The 22684-nt window shown below is 35.2% G+C and overlaps 1 pseudogene; it reads left to right on the top strand.

Annotated features, from left to right (window-relative positions):
* The first annotated feature begins 15715 nt into the window (after positions 1-15715).
* Positions 15716-15869, top strand: LOC116554652 (annotated as a pseudogene).
* Positions 15870-22684: the final 6815 nt, after the last annotated feature.

Raw genomic sequence — 22684 nt, 5'->3', positions numbered from 1 at the left:
GAACCTGGTATCTTTCATTCACTACCCATTTCAGGAAATGGGGCTTCTCCTTCCAGGACTGCCAGTCAGGTGCCTTGCACCACTCAAAAATTAGGCTACACTTGATTAAAGCAAGAATGAGACATTTTATATATGGCAAAGAAGGCCAAACCCTTTGAGGTATAAAGTGTATTCCTCTATCTGAAGATGAATAACTTAGATGAGGCAGTTTTGAACTACCAACTCACCAAAAACTGTACTAGTTTCCATCTGTTTTTATGTAGCCCATTTAACAGGTGTTTTGATCTGCAAAATTGTTCTCTGGCATTCTCCTTCAGATTAAATACTGAACTGACTTTTGCAAAAATGTCATATTAAGAGCCACGTAGCACCCAAATAACTCAAATTGCCATCTGTCTTATCCTTAACTAAAACATTCCAGGACGAGTGTGACTTAAAGCCAGGAAAGCTATAAAAATAATGATTATTTTAATCTTTATGTTCTTCCTTGGGGTGAAAAAGGGCTGGAACATTTTGGGCACATATTTGTTGAATGGACTATGAAATGATTATTAGATATTTCCAAGGACAGCAACTAATAAATCCTATGGAAGAGAACAAAGCAGAAGCCAAAAATATGCAAAGTATAAATGTTCAAAGTTCCAGAATGTCAACTCACTCCAACTTCTTAAGTAAGTCATCTACTAACACTCAGACTCTGTCTTCCCCTCTGTTCCTGACAACTCCCAATTTCATATCATTTGCAAATTCAATTAGTCTGCTCTTTACTCCTGTCATATAACCCATCTGACCTCCTCGGTCTTTCTGCTCCATTTCACCCTTCTATCCCCACAGACACTCCTAGGAACAGAGGAATACATTTTGAGAGTCCTATCCATCCCTACTTTCGATTTTCCTTGCTGTGCTCAAAAGAGGCATGAGAAGAGGACAAACAGATACCTATGTGCATTTTGGTGCCTGAATAGAAACTCTCTGGAATAGTTTTATCCCACTTCTTATTATTACTTAATCTATGCAAAAATTGGATAAGTTTATACACAGATTAATAATTTTACATGCAAAATTTCTGTGTGCATTTATTATTTATTGTCTACAAAGGCCACATGGGGAATTTGATGTTATATGGCTGTGACATCAAATTCATATTGTGTGTCTCAGTGTGCACAGCAAAAATAAATTTGTCTTGGACTCTAAGCTACCTGTGTGGTTATAGGCACAAATATCATTAAATAAAAAGTATTTGTATGTTGGTGTTGACCTTTTAATTAAATGGAAATGGCCAGAGTCAATCATCTATTGACAGGTATTTACATAGCAAATGATTATAGGGTAAAGATATTATTTCAGTTATAAAATCAGAGGGCAAGTCATACAAACTTCAGAAATAGAGTCGCCAAGTAATCTGTAAGAACATGTAATTGCTATGTTTTTAACTGACATTTACCAAGGAAAACTAAAATCTTACGGTAAGTAATATTGTGAAGTGACTTGTAATTGAAGGCATTAGTATAATTTTTATTTTCTCAGTGATTAGGAGTTTGAAATCTCTAATAATATTTTCATTCTTACTCATCATGTGAAAGAATTTTAGAGCATCTCACCATAGAACTCTTTGTACAACTACTTGCTCTGTTTTCAGAGAGCAAGGACATTTCAAAGCTGTCTCAGGGATCATCTCAGCTCATCCTGATTTAAGCCCCAAGTGTAGCAATTCATAGCGTTCAATGCCCTAGAAATAGTATTTCTTGAGAATTCTGTGTCCAGCATTAATAAAGACAGTGGTGAAACTATGAAGAATCATCTCAGCAGAATTTCTGACAATTTGATAATTTGATGCATGTATTTTAAAAAATATTATATCTTCATATAAAGGTATTTGGATTTTGGCTCCAGAGGTTGGACCAGCTACCAGAAGAACACTACCCTCTTCTCTCCCTCCTTGTCTCTAGACTCACCTACAGTTACAAATTATTGCTCAGTCTCTGACTTCCTAAATCTTCAGCCTTTTATAATGAAGAGGGTAGCAGTTAGGACTGATTGCTAAAAATTCAGATAACACTTTTGCTGGAGTTATTTTCTCAAGTTACCTTTCAGTTATTTACGTAATAATATTCTTGATGTTCCACCATTAAAGTTTAAGTGAACTTGAATTCAGGCTACTGTAGGTCTACAATGTTGATGGTTTATGTATCACAGCTGCTCCAGATTAAGTCACTGCTCTGGCATTGTATCTTCTGTGTCTTTTTGACTTACGTGTTGCTGAAATTTAAGAAGGAATGCCAATGAATCTGGGCATCAAATGAGATCCTTTCCAACTCAGTCAGTAAAATAAACCAGAAGATGGAGAGGACATTAACAGTACAAATGGAAATTAGAAGGAACTCTCAAACTCAAAACATATCTTTTAAAGCTATCACTAAGTGATTATTCGAGTGGGTGTATATATACTTGTTTAAATAATGACATCTTTCGCTTGTCATTTGGAGAGGTACAAATTCAAATAATTTTAGCTTAAAAAGAAAGCATGGACAGTGAGAATTCTATGGAGAAAGCCTACTACCACCAGATTCCATGAGGATATTGGCTCTTCCACAGACTAAATAATAACAACCACAAGAGATAAAACAAACAATGTTGTACACTCTCCGTGTGCCAGGCAAATGCAAAGTGCTTCATGTCTTTTAACTCATTAACTCCTTTATTCAAATGGAAAAACTAAAGCTTAGAGGTAGAATTCTCAATTCTGGGGACTTTTATATTTATGCCAAACTTCAGCATGTTTCTGTCCTAAATAATTCTAGCTCCACAGGGACCAATGGTTTCATTTCTTGTGTCTTTTTCTTCTTTCATTATCTTTCCTCTATAAATCCAATTTTCAGAAAATAAAGTTTGATATTAATCTGGCTTCATACACTAAAGAAAAGATTAGAGAAAATATGCAGTCAGCTATATAAATATACACACACAATGCATTGTTAAAAGTAAGTGCCCTTTCTTTTTTTCCATTTTCTTTGCTTAAACACTCCTCATAAAAATGGTATTTCTTGGCAAGAAAAGCCCTTTTTCCTTTATGTCAGAGTCACTGTTAAGTTTACATTTATATTTGCAAGCTCTGTTTCCAACTTTCCACTCTAGTTCTATCCCCCACAGCAAGAAGAAAATCATGGCATTTGCATATTGTGCTTATGAAGTAGAGTAGCTGTCTTAAAGAGAAGCACTAAGGGGTTAGAAATCACGAACGTACACACTTGTTGTCGCAGAATCCTAATCCAACGTATTTGTACTCTGCTTTTACATATTTCTCTGCTTTCAATTAAGATGCCCTATTAAATAGCATTCAAACATGTGAAAGCAAAGACAGAGCCTGACAGAATTTCAACAGGTTCTGTGCATTCATACTGTATGTCACCTCTTAATTAGCAACCAAAACGCAATGAACAGATTGTACAGTTTACCATCCTAGCCCAGCTCCTACACTTGCTATTTGTGCGTATACAGCATATTTAAAGAGACCCCCATCCAGTGGGATTTTCATACTTGCTCCATCCCTGGAACAGAACCACCATCAACTAAATGCCACTTCATGGATGCCTTAGCCTGCGGCAGCAGCTGGCATTACCAAGCAGTTGAAAGGACATTTTAATCTCCTGTTTAATGCATTTTTCTCCACCTGGGATAAGAAGCCAAAATTGCTGTTAGCAAAAAATGCCTTAGTCATTAACTGAAAGTGCCTTTTTAAAAAGTGTTCCATTACTCCCCTACTGGGAAATTTCAGACTTTATTAGCATTTTTTGAATTTGTATTGGTAGTACCTGAATGGTAAAATGTTAACGGATGAACACTTAGCTATTTTCCATAGATTTTGCTTTTGGGCTCTCCTTGTACAGGAGCAAGAAAAGAGAAAAGAGTCAATATATTGCACTCCTCATATAGCTTTCAGTATTGAAGTTCATAGTCAAAAGAATCTTCTTAATTTTCTATTTTTCTGTTCCTGCAGAATCACAAAAGAATGGATTTAAGAACTCTCTTTTACCTAAGGGCAACTAAGAGGATGTTAAACGTTCTTTAAATGCAAGTCTTGTGTATTTAAATCACTTGCATGCTGGGCTGGTATTACCTTGCTTTGGTGATCAGACTGCATTGAATTCAGGCTGTAAGAAAATAGAAATTCGTCCATTGAAACACATGCTGTTAGTGAGTGGGTTGGTCTGTCATTTCGGCAGGAGAAATCTAACATTTAAAAAATAAGAACCATCCAAACAATGACTTGAATAAAAAGTTGCGACTTGTTCACATTTTTGTTTGTTTTGCTTGTGTCTACTCAAACCCAGCCTAATTTTTAGAAGGCTTCTGAAATATCAGGTAAGCCTGATAGAGTTGCAGTTTGTTTTGGTTTAGTTTCTGTAAGATCTGCATTCATTAGTCATGTGCTAAAATAAATAAATATATAAGTGTAATATAGCCCTTTGGGTCACAAGTTGAAAGTATATTAAAATCTTCTATCAAAATACTAGAAAAAACTGGTGGGAAAAATACAAGTTCAAAATATATTTTGAAAGCAAAGTATCCAATACTTATTCCTGGCTTTGTTATCATAGTCAACCAATTAAGAAATATATTGTCATCTTATATAACTGGCCCAGAGACCCTCTTTCTGCCTGCAGTTTTACTTCTGCTCTTTGCTCATTTGGTAACAGAGCAAGCAAGTCTCTTTTGATATGAAGAAACTATGGTTTCCTTAAAATATAAATGAAAATACAATCTTTTCTAATAAATGGAAGAGGCAACAGGGAGAAAGAAACAATAGTGGCTCTATTAGGGATTAAGGCTAACAGCAAGGCACAAGTTCCCAGGGATGCGTGTTTTCTCAAGAGGTATAAAACAGTGGCAGTACTGGGCCTGAATTAGAGAATATACAATGGGGAGATAAATACTTAGGCATTTTTTAAAATTGCTCTTTATTATTTGAATACTAAGAAATCATAATTCAAATAACATTGCAAGTCACTAAATAGTAGCCTTTCAGTGGCATGGCATAACTATTCAAAACCAGTTAGCTATATCTCTGTTACATCTCTGCCTGTAAGACTGACCCAAAATATAAGCAGCTTAGCTACGGTGAGCAACAGCAAAAGGCCAGTTTTGCCAGCTTATAAGAATGTATAGGCAGATAGATGGATAGATAGATAGATGATAGATAGATAGATAGTAGCTAGATAATCAGATTCCACTGAGGTGTTAATCTTCCCAAAGCAGTCCTCTGAGTGAATCATCAACAAATTTAACTGCATCTGTTATGCAATATGGCTTCATTGTGCATTATTCAAAATTGTAATAGAGATTTCTAGAGCATCCAATTATGACTTCTCTTTTATAATTTAATTGAAAAGTTTCCATAGTTAGAAGACCACAAACACATTGTGGCCTTTGAAGTGGAAGTGAATGGAATACTTTTTCACAGAATACAAATGTACTCTCAAATTCTGTCCTCAACTGTATGGGTGTTTTCCAAGATTTTAACTCATGAATGAAAACCTTTCACAGAAACATGCACTTTTGCAAAGCACTTTTATTATTTTCTAAAATCTCTTTATCATTCAATATGTATATATGAAATATAATAAAAATATTATTTTAAATAATATTTTTAAGTTATATTGACATGTTAAAAAAGACTGCATTGTAAAATTGATTTTCATATTCTATCTTTACATGTTTTATAGCATGTAAAGATAGATTTCAATCTTTCCTACTTAGCAAGCAATTAATAACATTTTTCTTAACTGTGTTATGAAAATATGTTAATTTTGAACAAATTTATAAAATGACATATTTAAGTTGGGAAACTGAAAGTCTATTAGCATGTAGATTGAAATATGATGATTTCTAATAAAAGCAAACAAGATTTCTTAGCTGAATTACTAATTTGAGTTTTTATAGTTTTCATTAAAGACTTTCTAAAATAGGCCAGGTACAATGCTGACACCCAGAATCCCAGCACTGTTGGGGGCAGCAAAATGAGAGAGGTGGAAGAATTACTTGAGGCCAGAAGTCAGAAACCAGCCTGGGCAATGATAGCCAAACTGTCTCTACCAAAAAAAAATTGGCTGGCCATGGTGTTGAGCACCCATGGTCCCAGCTACTTGGGAGGCTGAGGTGAGAGGATTGCTTGATCCAGGAGTTCAAGACTACAGTATGCTGTGATTGTGCCACTGCCCTCCAGCCTGAGCAACTGAGCAAAACTCTGTCTTTTTTTAAAAAAAAAAAAGAAAGAAAGAAAAAGAAAAAATTAACTCTTAAAAATATAATATTTATGCCTTTATCCTCTAAATAACTATTTTAAACATTTAGGTTGTTTGCAAACACTTGTCCACAAATGACAAAGAATGGGTATAAGGAGGTTTCATCTCAGTAGATAAAATACAAATCAGATACATTTATCAGTGCATTTTTTATTTCAACATTTTTTTTTTTAGTACTTGGGACAAATCTTGATGTGCTACTTAAGATTCTGATCAGATAAAGTAACTGAAGATCATCTATAGACAATTTTATGGCGTTACAAACTTTGTTTGTTTCGTTGTGTTTGTTATGTTTACTGTCTTTTATCAATATTACATTATCTGTTAAAAAAGATATATGACTAAGAATAAACACCTGAAATTATACAATGGTCAACTATCACAGTTTCTAGGGGTTTTGGTTAACAAGCGGGATGATTGAGTCATGACAACGCTCACCACTTAGTTGATATCTTTTAAAAACTGCTCACATTACTCTATTTCAAAGGGGGAAATTATTTCCCTAACAGTTTTATCAATTTAAAACTTTAAATGCAAATAGATATTTTCACCATTAAAAGTGTGACCTCATATTTGTATGATGTTAATGTTTTTGAAAATTTCTGAGATCCTATGTTTAAGGAGCTTAAAGTCTACTAAGAGCTAATAGAAATTACCATGCTCCATATTCCCCAGATTCCAGGCAGAACTCGAGACTGAGCCATGGAATTGCCTCATGGGAGCACTCTTTAATTTGTTTATTCAGCATAGTACCTTGTGAGATTCACTGTGAAGCTAGGCAGTGAACTAGAATTTGAGGATAAAGTGATGAAGACAGAATTCTCATTTTCAAGCAACGAATTGACTAATTGAGGCATCAGAAACAAACAAGAGTAACACAGTTTTGCTAAATGATAAACTGTGTAGGGAACAGTTAATGAAATCCTCACAAACAACGTCACACTTGAGTTATGTCTTCAAGTGTGTGTAGAAGTTCTTTGGGCAACACCAGATGGGAAAGGGCATTTCAACACAGGAATGACATATACGAAGCAGAGTATGGCCATTTAGGAGTTATTTGAGTAAACCTGCTATTCAAATTCACTTGGAAGATTGAGAGTAGGCTAGTCACAGTGACTCATGCCTGTAATCCCAGCCCTTTGGGATGCCGAGGTGGGTGAATCACCTGAAGTCAGGAGTTGGAGACCAGCCTGACCAACATGGTGAAACCCTGTCTCTACTACATACAAAAAATTAGCCAGGCATGATGGTGCATGCCTGTAATCCCAGCTACTTGGGAGGCCGAGGCAGGAGAACTGCTTGAACTCAGGAGGTAGCGGTTGCAGTGAACCAAGATTGTACCATTGCACTCCAGCCTGGGCAAGAAGATTGAAACTCTGTCTCAGAAAAAAAAAAAAAAAAAAAGAGTGAGAGCAGATATGGTGGAAGATGTCATGAAAAATCTGTTCTGCTGGACACAGAATCTGGATTTTATATGTAGGTAATGGAAAGATATTGATGGGATTTGAGCACCAAAATAAAGGGACCAGATGTGTTTTAGAAAGATGATTCCTGAGTACCCGGACTCTTCTTATCCTTTATATCCTCTTTGCTTCTGATCCTCCCATCACCAACACTTGAGAGAAGAGTGGAACTGTAGAATATTGATAACATTCAATCTAGCTGTTTGGTTATTTGGAGAGAAAAAGAGGTTTGAATGAATTTGAACACACTGGATCTTTAAACGTATGTTTATATAGATGTTCAGTGACCAGCATGAGGATTATTGCTGATTTTTTTTGAATGCTCAACCAATATTCTTTGATATAATTTTATTTGTCTATCATCTAAATCTGGCACAGGCACTTCCCCCAAGTATAAAAAACAGAAGTTATGTTCAATATGTAAAATGTTAAGTAATATTCACTATTTTGCAGCTTCTTAAAGACGTATTTCTTTGAAATGACAGCCTAAAAACAAATTTCACTTTCTTGTGAATCCACAACATGATTGATCTAACTTTAAAAATAAAAAGATATAAGGCAGGTATTCATTTCATGCATATCCCATTTTTTTTAAGTTTTAAACTTAATTTATTCATGTAGAAACCATTAACACTCATGGGGACACTCACGGGGAACCGAAAGATGTGACACTTGAATGTCCATGTCAGTTTGTGTTGAGTAGACCACTTTGGTGTTTGAGGAACCTGTTTTATAGAAAATTTTAAGCTGTGGAGTCCAGGTCACAACCAAATATTCGAAACTCTCAGGTGTTCTTTCTTTATTGACATTCTGTAGGTTGTAGTCATGCACCAGGAACTATGTTAGACATACCCTATGCAGCTTGTCTAATCCTCACAACTAATGGAAAAGAGTTAAAGTAGCTCCCCCTTATCTGAAGTTGTACTTTCTGTGGTTTCATTTGCCTGTAGTGAATTGTGACCCCAAAATTGTAAATGGAAAATTCCAGAAATAAGTAATTTTTCACAAATCTTAAATTGTCAGCTGTTTTGAGTAGCATAATGAAATCTCTCATCATCACAAGCCTTCTCACTCCATCCCAAGTGGGAAGTGAATCATCTCACTGTACTCACACTGTATATGGGACCTGCAGTTAGTCACTTAGTAGCTGTCTGGGTTATTATATTTTAAAAATAGTGTAAAATAAACAAAATAATAAAAATATAAAGCCAAAAAGAAAACTCACAAAACATAGTATATGTAGGGTTCAGTACTATCCGTGGTTTCAGGCATAGAGGTCATGGAATATACCCATTGTGGATAAGAGGGGACTACTGTGAATCCATAACTGCATATGAGAAAACTAAGGGTCAGAGAAGTTATGTAGCTTTTTCAAGCATTCTCTCTCCCTACTACACCTTCAGGTGAGAACCTGATATCTATAAATATTTTCCTTAATCTTCTTGATTGTAACCACTGATTTTCCTGATCTAGGTAGCAGCCTCGCCCTGTCCTATCAGGTCCCTTATTTTAAAATGGCAGCTCGATTAATATTTTACATCTCATTTTTTACCACAAAACATGATCCTGATCTTCTACATCCTGATCTCAATGTTGTATTTGCTATTAATGCAGGGTCTTAATCTCTCTTCACCATAAATAGAATCATTTGACCCAAATTTGAATTTGCTCAATCACACACAGTGCATTCTCTTGAAAGTCACTAGTGTAGTAAAAACATGACTAGAAAATTTAATTAATAATATTGACATTTTTTTGAAAGCCCAATTCAAAGATTATTCAAAATATTTTCTACTAAAATATAATGGAAATTTTTTCAACCTAGGTCATGAAGAGCGTAGGCATGGAGGGTAGCAAGACCGAGTCTAAATTTTGGTTCTTCCCTAATCACTGTGTGGACCTTGGGAAAGTTACTTAACCTGTCAAAAGACATTCCTCTTAAAACAGGAGTAATAACCAACACTCACAGGGCTGTTGTGAGGATCAACATAGTAAAATGTGTGAAAGTCCTAGCCAAAGTAAGAGCTCAATGAAACGGTAGAGAGAAAGCCAGGACAGGCTCTGAAGTATAAAGGAAACTACTCTTGATAGTAAGATTTTCAACTTTAGAGTAACACTGGTTCTTGTCAATAGAAATGTGAATAAATCTCTCTCATTGCCCTCAGTTCTTCCTCCTCCCTTTACACTTAAAATTCTTTAATAAGCCTAAACATAAGCAGCCACTAGGAAAAAAAAAAAAAAAAAAAAAAAAACTCTATAATTCAAAGACAATGCCTATATCAATATCACTGTCCAAATGGGAGGAACTGATTTGGTCTCTGAAACAATTTCCTGCCAAGCACTACATGGGAAGCTGTAAGTCATTGTTGAAGACAAAATAAGATACCTATTTGAAATGTCCAAAAGGACATTAGAGAAATACATGCATAACAGCAATGTAGAACTCAGGAACTAGAATCTGAACTGATAGAATGCAAATCATTCTAGTGGCCCAGGTGGAAAAATATAGAATTGATGTCCTATAGAATTTAGAAGTGACATCAACATGCTTCATTGTTGAATGCAGTGTGCATATCATACATACTCACTAGGTGTGAGCTACTCTACCAAAACTTCTATAAAATAAATTCATGTAACTTTCTAAAATCTTTGGATTACAATAACCAAGAAATTCTCATTCTCATTTTAAGAGATAAATAAATCTGACATTCAAGCAACTTGTCTAAGGTGATACAGCTAGTAAGAAGTAAAGCGCTTGACCCAAATGATTCTAAACCCAAAGATCTTGAGACATGACGTCTCAAGATCTTAACCGTGACGTATGCTCTTCGATGGATTTGGCCAAAGAAATGCCTAAAATAGATATCATAGACAGAAGTCTCTTAAAATTTTTATTGAAAATATTTGATTTGAATGTTAAGATAATTTCTGTATTTCTCTTGAAAAATAATTGTTTTCTATCATATTGGCCTTTCGGCACAAAGGTTTTCATCTACTGACAAATCAGGAATTATTTCCTCTTGTAAGTTCCCCAAATAAAAGTTTTACTAAGACTATAGTACACAGTCTTTTAAAGAAAATAGCTCTGTTATTGGATAAACTTTCATATATTCCAAAAAGATGAAAAGGAAATTAAAATTCTATTTCAAAATCTAATCAACAGGACCAAGAAAAACTGTTTAGTTGATAATTACATTTTAGCACCAAAAATAATGGCTCCCATAAATATAACAGACTTCAAGTTTTGAGAAGCATACACTATTCTTGTTTCTTCTCACTCCTACTACAGAGAATGTTGTAAATTATATATGAAGCTGTTCTTTCTCATTTTCTATGTACTGTTTACCACAGCAAAAGTGTTTTTATTCCTCATTCTAAATATTGCTTTCAAGGCACTAGTACCAAATGGTAGGCACTAGTACTAAATGGTAGTCCTACTATAGATTGCTTTGATTTTAAAGAAATCCCCATTAATGCTCCAGTCAGAGCATTAAAAGGGATCGGAAATAGCTCAGCAAAATGAGGGGTTCAAAACAATGGCCCTATTCAGCACCTACAGAACCCATTACCGCTTCCCAAAATGACAGAGTATTCTTGCAGGTAGAGAAGGGAAGGATAAGTCCTGGCTGTCCTGGCTCTTAATAGAGGAAATAAATCACCCTACACACCAGAGGATACTTTTCCAGGCTGCACGCTGGGAACTTCATTACACAAGCCGTGCCACACATTACTGTGCATATTGTTGCTGATTGGACATAGATGCATATCCACAGAATATTTCTGTCATTGTCTTATGAGGGAGATATCTATTTTTCTCCATAGACAGATACAGACTTCAAAAGGACACAAAGCAAATAATATTGTGTGCCCAAAAGATCTCAATCTTTGGAAAATATTATCTTGACTAATGATTTGTCTAATTTGCCCTAACCTCATCTCCTGGTACATAAAACATGATCCTTTGATTATAACATTGTTTGATAGTCACACAATCTTATTTGATATGAAAATGATTGTTATCAAACATAAGTCTTATTGCTCCTGGTCTTCACCTCATTAAAAAGAGAGCAAAGTATTTGCCAGTAGAAGAGTTTTCAGTGCCTATTCTTCACTGGTAATCTTATTGGTTCATTCATAAAGACAAGTTTTATTTACTTAATTTTGTCAGTATGCCATGAAAGTAGCTTAATCTAATTTAGACCTGTTGTGATAATGAAAAAAAAAATTGCAAAGGAAGACATAATCTTCAGGCTGGAAGTACAGTGTCATTTTTGAAGTCAACAACAACATAAAATTAATGAACCAAAAGAGATAAAATTAATGAATATAGCTATTAGCAAGCTTCCTGTAGTTTGAAAACACTAATGTAAATTTAGATGTAGCGTCTTCATAATTTAGCCACTTCTTACAGAATATTCTGTGACAAAACACTTTGGCCATTCCTGGTTTGGTTGAATAATATTGTCCATTGAAACATACATGGGATGCTCTTGTTGCTATATGTGACCCTAAGCATTATAAAAGTAAAAGTAATAGGTATTTCCTTGAATCTTGAGCCAAATTAATTTTGTGAGTAAAATGAAGCTTCTATAGTTCCATTGATTAAAATCTGTAAGTATATTAAAACAAAAAAAAAACAACAAACAAAAAAAACTAACAAGGGCTTAATATGCCAGTTATCAGTTCTCAAATGTTGCTTGTGGAAAAGACTCTACATTCCTTTCCTACCAGACTGACATAGTGTGCCATTTGAAGCATCTTTATAGTCTTAGGACAGATGATTCCCTTTAAACAGTGTTTTTGTGTTTCTGCTTCGGTTAACATTACTTCATTGCTTATCAAATAAATGCTTCCAAAACTCTGAGACTCTAAAGGTTGTCTTCTTTGGAGTAGCACCTGTCACATGATGCATTTATACAAACAAGTTACTCTTATAAGACTTAACATTTTTGCATCAGAAATAAATTTGCAGACTGGGTGCAGTGGCTCATGCCTGTAATTCCAGCAATTTGGCAGGCCAAGGCAGGTGGATTATTTGAGGTCAGGAGTTCGAGGCCAGTCTGAATGACATGCTGAAACCTGATCTCTACCAAAAATGCAAAAATTAGCCAGGCTTGGTGGTATGCACTTGTAGTCCTAGCTACTCAGGAGGCTAATATGGGAGGATCATTTGAGCCTGGGAGGTGGAGGCTGCAGTGAGCCAGGGTCATACCATTGCACTCCAGCCTGGGTGGCAGAGCAAGACTCCATCTCAAAAATAAGCAAACAAGTACATAATAAATTTGCAATTTGTTGAATATGACACATTATTTTCCATCAACTGGCATTTGGAGTCTGAGTTTATTGATTCTGGTAATAATGTAGACTGTTTTCTTGTGAGTACCCATTCTCCTTAATTCTCATAAAGAAAAAAATAAAAATAAATATGGTTCAATCTAATTTTCTATTTATTATTTTTTATTCATTTTTATTTATTTATTTATTTTTTGAGATGGAATCTTGCTCCGTCACCCAAGCTAGAGTGCAGTGATGTGATCTCACTGCAATATCTACCTCCTAGGTTAAAGAGATTCTCCTGCCTCAGCTTTTAGTTACTGGGATTACAGGCATGCACCACCACACCATGATAATTTTTGAATTTTTAGTAGAGATGGGGTTTTGCCATGTTGGCCAGACTGGCCTCTAACTCCTGACTTCAGTTGATCCTCTGGCCTTTGCCTTCCATGGTGCTGGGATTATAGGTGTGAACCACTGCACCCAGCCTCAATCTTTCTTTTCTTTCTTTCTAATTGTACTTTAAGTTATGGGGTACATGTGCAGATCTTGCAGGATTGTTGCATAGGTACACACATGCCTTGGTGGTTTGCTGTCTCCAACCCTCTATCACCTACATCAAGCATTTTTCCCAATGTTATCCTTCCCCAACCTCCCCATTTCCTGCTGTTCCTCCCCAGCCCCCACTCCCCAACAGACCCGAGTGTGAAGTTCCCTCCTTGTGCCCATGTGTTCTCACTGCTCAACACCCACCTATGAGTAAGAACATGTGGTGTTTGGTTTTCTGTTATTGTGTCAGTTTGCCAAGAATTGTGGTTTCCAGATTAATTTAGGTCCCTACACAGGGCATGAACTCATCCTTTTTTGTGGCTGCTTAGTCTTCTATGGTTTATTTGTGCCATGTTTTGTTTGTCCAGTCTATCACTGATGGGCATTTGGGTTGGTTCCAGGTCTTTGCTACTGTAAACAGTGCCACAATGAACATACATGTGCATGTGTCTTTATAATAGAATGATTTATAATCCTTTTGGTATATACCCAGTAATGGGATTGCTGGGTCAAATGAAATTTCTATTTCTAAGTCCTTGAGGAAGCGCCACTCTATCTTCCACAATGGTTGAACTAATTTATACTCCCACCAACAGTATAAAAGTGTTCCTATTTCTCCACATCCTCTCCAGCATCTGTTGTCTCCAGATTTTTTAATGATCACCCTTCTAAATGGTGTGAGATGGCTTCTCAATGTGGTTTTGATTTGCATTTCTCTAATGACCAGTGATGATGAGCATTTTTTCATATGTCTGTTGGCCTCATAACTGTCTTCCTTTGAAAAGTGTCTGTTCATATCTTTCGCCCACTTTTGAATGGGTTTGTTTGTTCTTTTCTTGTAGATCTGCTTTAGTTCTTTGTGGATTCCAGGTATTAGCCCTTAGTTCTTTGTAGATTCTGGATTTTAGCCCTTGGATGGATAGATTGCAATTCTTTTTCCCATTCTGTTGGTTGCTGGTTCAGGCTGATGATTGTTTCTTTTGCTGTGCAGAAGCTCTGAAATTTAATTAAATCCCATTTGTCTATTTTGGCTTTTGTTGCCATTGTTTTTGGTGTTTTCATCATGAAGTCCTTGCCTATACCTATGTCCTGAATGATTTTGCCTAGGTTTTCTTCTAGGGTTTTTATGGTGTTAGGTCTTATGTTTAAATCTTTAATCCATCTGGAGTTAATTTTAGTGTAAGGTGACAAGAAGGGGTCCAGTTTTAGCTTTCTGCACAAGGCTAGCCAGTTTTTCCAACACCGTTTATTAAACAGGGAGTCTTTTCCCCATTCTTTGCTTTTGTCAGATTTGTCAAAGATCAGATGGTTGTAGATGTGTGGCATTAATTCCAAGACCTCTGTCCTCTGTTCTGTCCCATTGATCTATACTTCTGTTTTGGTACCAGTACCATGCTGTTTTGATTACTGTAGCCTTGTAGTATAGTTTGAAGTCAGGTAGCATGATGCCTCCAGTTTTTTTTTTTTTTTTTTTTCTTTTTTTTTTGTGCTTAGCATTGTCTTGGCTATGCAGGCTCTCTTTTGGTTCCATATTAAGTTTAAAGTGTTATTTTCCAGTTCTGTGAAGAGAGTCAATGGTAGCTTGATGGGGATAGTGTTGAATCTATAAAAAACTTTGGGCATTATGGGCATTTTCACAATATTGATTCTTCCTAACCAGGAGCATGGGATGTTTTTCCATCTATTTGTGTTCTCTCTTATTTCCTTGAGCAGTGGTTTGTAGTTCTCCTTGAAGAGGTCCTTCACATCCTTTGTTAGTTGTATTCCTAGGTATTTTATTCTCTATGTAGCAATTTTGAATGGACGTTCACCCATGATTTGGCTCTCTGTCTGTTATTGGTGTATTGGAATGCTTGTGATTTCTGCACATTGATCTTGTATCCTGAGACTTTGCTGATGTTGCCTATCAGCTTAAGGAGATTTTGAGCTAAGACAATGAAGTCCTCTAAATATACAGTCATATTGTCTGCAAATAGAGACAATTTGACTTCCTCTTTTCCTAATTGAATACCCTTTATTTCTTTTTCTTGCCTGATTGCTCTGGTTAGAGCTTCCAATACTATATTGAATAGGAGTGGTGAGAGAGAGCATCCTTGTCTAGTGCCGGTTTTCAAAGGGAATGCTTCTAGTTTTTGCTCAGCCTTTTGGCTAACATCAAGTGTAGTATCTGTTCTTATCAGTTGAATCCAACTTTCTTAGTCAGTTTCTTGTATTACATTCTATGATCTCAAAGTGTTAAAGGAAAGATTTCCAACAAATTTCTTAGTGGGGAAAAATTTCTAGAGCTAACACAGAAATTTGGACTTTATATATAATTATATATATAATTATATATATAAGTATTATATATATATAAACATTATACATATGTATATAATGTTTATAAAAAGTCTGTGACTTTCTATGGTAATAGTCCTATGGAAAAAATGTGATTTCTTATCATAAATAATCTCTTTCTCTTTTTATCCAAATAATTTATTAAAATTATGATTTTTGAAGATTTGACAGTGAAGATGTATAATTATTTGACTAAATATTTTAAATTCTTAGACTGACAGCAATGTTGAAACTACATATTTTAAAATTTCTTTTGTTATTTCTTTGTGTGTTTCCAAATAAAATACATGGTGACAGAATACAATTAACAAAGAAACAAAGATGATGGGATGGTATGTGGCTCCATGACGCTACAGAGGACACTCGAACCACCAGGATGAAAACATATTAGCAAAGACTCAGTCTTTGCTTTGGCATCACCAGTCACTAGAGATCATGATCAACTGTGATGCAGGTGTAACTCATGGTGTTTTCATGGTGAACCATGGCTGACTCAGGCAAAGCACTGATGAAGGCGAACACAGGGACAAATCTAAGATGTTATGCAAAAAGTTCCTCATCATATAAAATAGTTTTTAAATAAATAATATTGAGAAAAATCATCAAAACTTAAGTTCAAATGACCTTTTAATAGATTACCTTATCCATTCAGATGTATCAACTTATGTCTTGAAATACAAGACGGATTCACACTGGTCTCTTTGTATTCTGGTCTTCCACAGCATTGTGGATATTTAGGTGTAGAAATGTTCACTTAATTCATGTGCTATTGTACTTTTACATGCTTGCATGGAGAGACTTTTTTCAGAGGCTACATTATCTTCTTTTGGGAATAGGAAAATATTTTTCCTAGCCTGCTGTCCTCAGGCCATTGACTAACTTCCTCTATCCAGGCTTTCAGAAATGCCCAGCACCATTTCTAATGGGTACACTACTGCCAAAAGTGGCAATAGAAGAGCCATAACAGCAATGCATTCTCTGAATGTTTCCTGATCCTAGACACTTCTATGAATGTCATCCAGTCTCATTTTTATACAGTTGTGACAAGTTATATACTTGTATTAATAGGCTTGAGCTTTCTTAATGATATATTACAGGATAGGTGTTGTAAAGAACCAGAATTAATCTTCTTCCTGTCTAGGATCTGGAAAACCAAGATCAATATACCAGCATGGTTGGGTTCTGGCAAGGATTATCTTCCTAGCTGGCAAATGGCCATCTTTCTCGATATCTTCACATGGTGGAGGGAGAGCAAGCTCTTTTGTGTCTCTTCTTATAAGGCCTCTAATTTCATCATGAGGGTTCCCCCTTGAACTTCATGTAACCGCAATTACTTTCCAAAAGCCCCATCTCCAAATGCTATCACATAGGAAGTTAGAGCTTCAACACATGGATTCTAGGGTGGACACAATTCAGTTGGTAGCAATTCTAATTTTGTGTTCAACAAAGAAGTTGTTAAATAACCTCACTACAATCAACTCCTTGCAAAGGAAAATAAGATTTCTCAGTTTTTCTCAGGGTTTGTACAAATTGCCTAAAGAAAATCCTGAGCATTTCAGCATAAATTTATGTGTGTCTCCTAGCAGATGGTAATAACAGAGTTTTTGTGTAGAAGAGAATAAATGAAAACAATTGGGTTGTAAATGGTGACTTGAAGATCATTCTGGAAAATTTCATCTGGTAAAAAAGATGATGGTGGGGACTACTGGGTCATTTTGACTGGCAAGGAAAGATAAGAATTAGTGGCACCCTTTTGCAACAATTCTCTTTTGAAGTATATGGAATTAGGAAATCATCTAATAACTGCTCAGTGTCCATCATTAGCAGGCACTCCAATAGAGACACATAAAAACTTTTGGTCTTTTCCAGGCTATCTACAGCTACTTTTGCCAAATCTCCATACTACCTCTACTTTTATTTGGTAAGTATAGTTTCTTAACCAGAAAAATATTTGAAATGAACACAAGACAAAGCACTGGTTAGAAAACACTGATTTTTGCAGGTTCTGAGCCTGAAGACTGTATGTTTAATGGAGGTTTTAAAGACAGCATCCAACTGTCAGCTTTCTCTCGAGGTACCATAGGATCTTTTTTAAGTTGTATATTTCTTACTTTGTGATTCAATTTATTTACAGTTCCAAATGCACCACCTGAAAACATCTTTTACCCTCTGCATTTATACTTGTACCCTCTACATTCTAGTAAACACTGATCTATATGATCAAATTTGTTTAGGACGTAGGACCCACTCCTTTGACGTTTACAGTGCACCTATGGAGAAAAGACAAGCACAATCACAATTATAGTATATAATGCTTCATGAGAAGAGATAAGTAACCCAAGGGAAGTATACAATAACATAGAAGAGCAATTTAATGAAAGCAACAATGATCCCTTCTGACTTGGAACCCAAAGAAGATTTAATGAAAGATGGGTTGTTTAATATAGTATTTAATGAATTAACAAATTATTATTATCAATTGCCAATGGTTAAAAGGCATCCAAATAGAAAGCATTTTCAAAGCAGATGGTATCTAGCATGTTCAGAAAATGGTATATACTTCAGTTATGATATCAAGTAGTATATAGGGGTAGAATAAGAAAATGCTAGAGAAATTGAGGCAGAGTGGAGGATGCATTGTTCCATGATAAGTAATTTGGCCATTTAGGGGTAGAGAGTAATCTGACAAGAAGTGTGGAATCAGATTAATTTCACAATACTGTACAGAGTAATTGGTGATGACAGAGACTTAAGATGGAAAGACTATTGTTGTGATCCAGAAAAGAAACAGCAGAGATCTGATTAGATGAGTGACATTGGACACCAATAGTAACAACAAGAATAATAATAGCCATAATTATTAAGACTTTCCACAGTGGGCCCTGCATCAAAACCCATTTCATGGACTAGCACTTTAACATTGATGAGACCTCTTTGAGATATGTAATATTTTCACCTTCATCTTATAAATGAGAAACAGACCAAAGATTCCATGTAGAATTGAAGTTTAGATATAGGTCACTTAATCCTAAAGGCTCAGCTTTTAACTATAATCCTATACTGTATGGAAATGTACAAAATTAGCTCATTTAGAGCCATTATAGTGTCAAAGTGAAATGGTTTGTGACTTATTAGATATAAGAGTTAAGGAAGAAATCAAGGTTAATGCTAAAGATGTGAGCACAGGCAAATGAACTGATATTAAAAACAGGAAAATTAGACAAAGGGCGGTACTAATAGAACACACAGGAGGTAATGTAAAAATACAATGAAAATGCTTTGTAATTTGGAGAAAAATCAAGATATCAACTCTAGTGTATAACTGTTACTGTGCCTAACTTCTGAGAATATGATCAGTTTTGCCCTAAAATTACTGTGTTCTAAGAATCAAACATCTGGAAATGGAGAATAGATTTTCACTAATTTTTTTCTAAACAAATTTAAGTATCTTTCTTTCAAAAGAGATGTTTTCCTATTTTATCTTTTAGGAAGAGGAATTGTATTTTTTTATTTCCTTATTAGTAAGCTCACTGGTATTTGTAACATTCTTTATACGTTACAGTAGCAATTATGCTCTCTAGTCCCCTGACTAGCTTAATTAATGTCTAGTTTGTTAAAGAAAGAAGTGTCTTCAGCTTTACTCTAGAGTAAGGAACAAAGTAGCTACGAACTACTGATGATGGATCAGCCTGGGGACTAATCATTAGGTGTATCTCGGCAGTGTGTAATATTAATCTGTGCTTATATTATTTGAATGAAAATCAAGTTCGTTTCTCTGTCTCTCTTTTATAATAAAGACCCAAAATTCTCTCAGATGCAGTCAAGAAATCATCTAGTCAAGAGTTGGGATGATAGGTCTGGGTACAAGAGAAGAGTTCAGCTTCAGGCTACTTAGGTACTAATAAAAGCTAACATGTTCAATGTGCCAGGCAACATTCTAATTGCATTGCATATATCTGTGCCTTTATTCCTTCTGTATTTTTGAGGCAGATATTGTTATTGTTTGCTATTATATACATGTGAAAAATCTGAAACACGGAAATATTGTTGAACTAGTAGGTTGTAGAGCTGAGTTTCAAATCAGTCACTTGTGATTACAAAACTCATGTTCTTACAATGCCTCTTAGATTTAGTCCTATCAAATACCAGCACCTAAGCTTAATATATATATGAGACTTGTTTACATTGAACAGTAAAAATATGTTTAGTTAAATATCTATAAAATTCCGCTTTAAAGAGTAAGAAACTGCCTCAGGAGAAAAGTAAAAACTAGAATTGTTCATCTATTCAACACAATTTATTACATACCTGCTACATTTAATCACCCAAATACATGACCACCCTTTATAGGATTGAGAGGATACCTGGTTAAAACTACAACATTTTGCCATTTTTGCACATAAAAATTAGCCATTTAATTACCATGAAATATTTTCCCTGAACAAAAGTATTTGTTCTCATTCTTTTGACGAGGGGAGTTTGGATGGCAATTATGGCAGTTACTAAGTCACAAAATTTTGGGGTATGATCAGCATATGCTCTTGATCTACAGCTTTGAAAAAGGACTTCTGATAAGCCATTTGTTTTTCTTCCTAGGGATTTATGTGCTAGCTAGCCCAAAAGGAAGAGGCAGGAGGAATCACACCTCAGTGGTCATTGAATATCTCCAGGAGTCCATTATGGATTTAGCATGTCTTTCTCCAGAGTGGTAAGGTTCTGCTTGTTGAAACACTCAGATGGCCTCTGTCATAGTCAGAGTTCTCTGAAGGGACAGAAATAATAGGATAGATGAATATGTGAAGGAGTTTATTAGGATAATTGACTCACAGGATCACAAGGTAAAGTCCCAAAATAGGTTGTCTGCAAGCTTCGGAGGCAGGAAGCCAGTCCAAATCCTAAAACCTCAAAAGTCGGGAAGAAAATAGTGCAGCCTTCCATCTGCGGCCGAAGCCCCAAGAGCCCCTAGCAAATCACTGGTATAAATTCAAGAGTTCAAAAGCTGTAGAACTTGGAGTCTGATATTCAAGGGCAGGAATTATCCAGCACAGGAGAAAGACGGAGGCCAGAAGACTCAGCCAGTCTGCTCTTTCCATACCTGCTTTTATGCTGGCAGCTGATTAGATGATGCCCACCCAAATTAAGGGTGGGTCTAGCTCACCCAGTCCACTGACTCAATTGTTAATTAATCTCCTTTGGAAACACTGTCACGGACACACTCAAGAGCAATATTTTGCATCTTTCAATCCAATCAAGGTGACTCTCAGTATTAACTATCACAGCCTCCTTTACCAGTGGAAACATGTAGAAATAGCAGCTAGTAGAGGCAAGAAATGAACTCTTACCTTCTCTCATCCTGGAGGAAGTGTTCCTTATATACTTTTTGTTCCAAGAGACTGCATTTCTTTTTCCTCCTATTATTTTCTCAGAGAACTTTCATCTGTCTCATATTTTCTTAACTTTGAATGTTTAAACATCAAAGAATTTCTCCTGAGATAAAAGAAAACAAAGCTGATGCAACAAATACACACTTTCAACGGATCTGAAAAAAATCCTATCTTGATTAAAGTTAGACTCTGATCCCAAAGCCATTATCTGCTACTCCTCACCACTCATCACACATGTAATAATCATACCAAATATGTGTGTTAGTGGGTTAAAAAATAGACAAGCCTGCTAAAAAGAGAAGCAGTCGATTATTTAACTTATGAATGACATTTTTTTTGTCCTCTTAATTAGGAGTACAAAATGTCACTGTTTGTGGAATAGCAGCAGTTGAAACAAAGTTCTTCTGCTCTACCTAGGATACAAAAAAATAAAAAAAAATAGGAAGTCTTTTTCAAAAGGTATACAATAATTCTTGCAGTGTTCAAACTCTGTACCTTACTTTGCCTAACTGCTTTGACTCAATCTATAGCTTGTCCTCTGTTTCAATAGTATGCAGCCTGAAATGAACAATATTCCATTTCAGCTATAAGCTACTATTTGTACTAGATAAAATTTCACATGGCATAATATGTATGTTTGTATTTATATCACTTTCACTTCCTGACTGGGATAGGCATGCTAAATTGCTATGTGTTATTAAATAGATGCCAGATTTTACCCTTGACTTCATGTGTTTCCATAATGGATGAAAGCTTGGGAATTTGGAGAAGGCTTTGGCAATTGTTAAAGATGTTAAAGAATTGTATTAATGAACATATTACAATTTCACAAAAGAAAGCTACTAGTTCATTTTTAGAAGTCTCATAAATAGCATAGTTGGTATATCTATGCTAGAATTTTCCAGATATATCATTCTACAATGATACTTCCAATATGCACTTTTTTGTTTTCAAAAATGAAGGAAAAAGTTCAGTCTCATTCAAACCATAATTCAGTGCTACCAAATAGTCATTTCTAATTCTTTTTTTTTTTTTTGGAAGAATCTCCAGAGGCCCTTTAACCCTCTCAAGAGGACTGTTATGAAAGGTAGAAAATAATCTGAAAAGAAAAGAAAATTAACTTAAATCAATGTAATTTACAGTAAATTTTTTTTACACGGAATCAGTTAAAGAGATGATTGTGGTAATTCCAAAAATTTTGGTAAATATATCAAAGACTACTTACCCAGTTGTAGAATAAATGTTCTTTTCATCTTCCCACTAATTGTTTTTCATTTATTTATTATAATGTTAATATTAATGAATGTGTATGAAAATAAAGTTTATATTACCAAAAATGAAAAATGAAGTCAAGAAATATGCTAATGTCTTAGTT

Source organism: Sapajus apella, unplaced genomic scaffold (genome assembly GCF_009761245.1).
Source record: "Sapajus apella isolate SASKATOON/1434 unplaced genomic scaffold, GSC_monkey_1.0 scaffold1, whole genome shotgun sequence".
In the NCBI taxonomy this organism is placed as follows: domain Eukaryota; kingdom Metazoa; phylum Chordata; class Mammalia; order Primates; family Cebidae; genus Sapajus; species Sapajus apella.
Note: the sequence above shows the minus strand (reverse complement) of the source record. Positions and strands in the feature narration are given on the sequence as shown.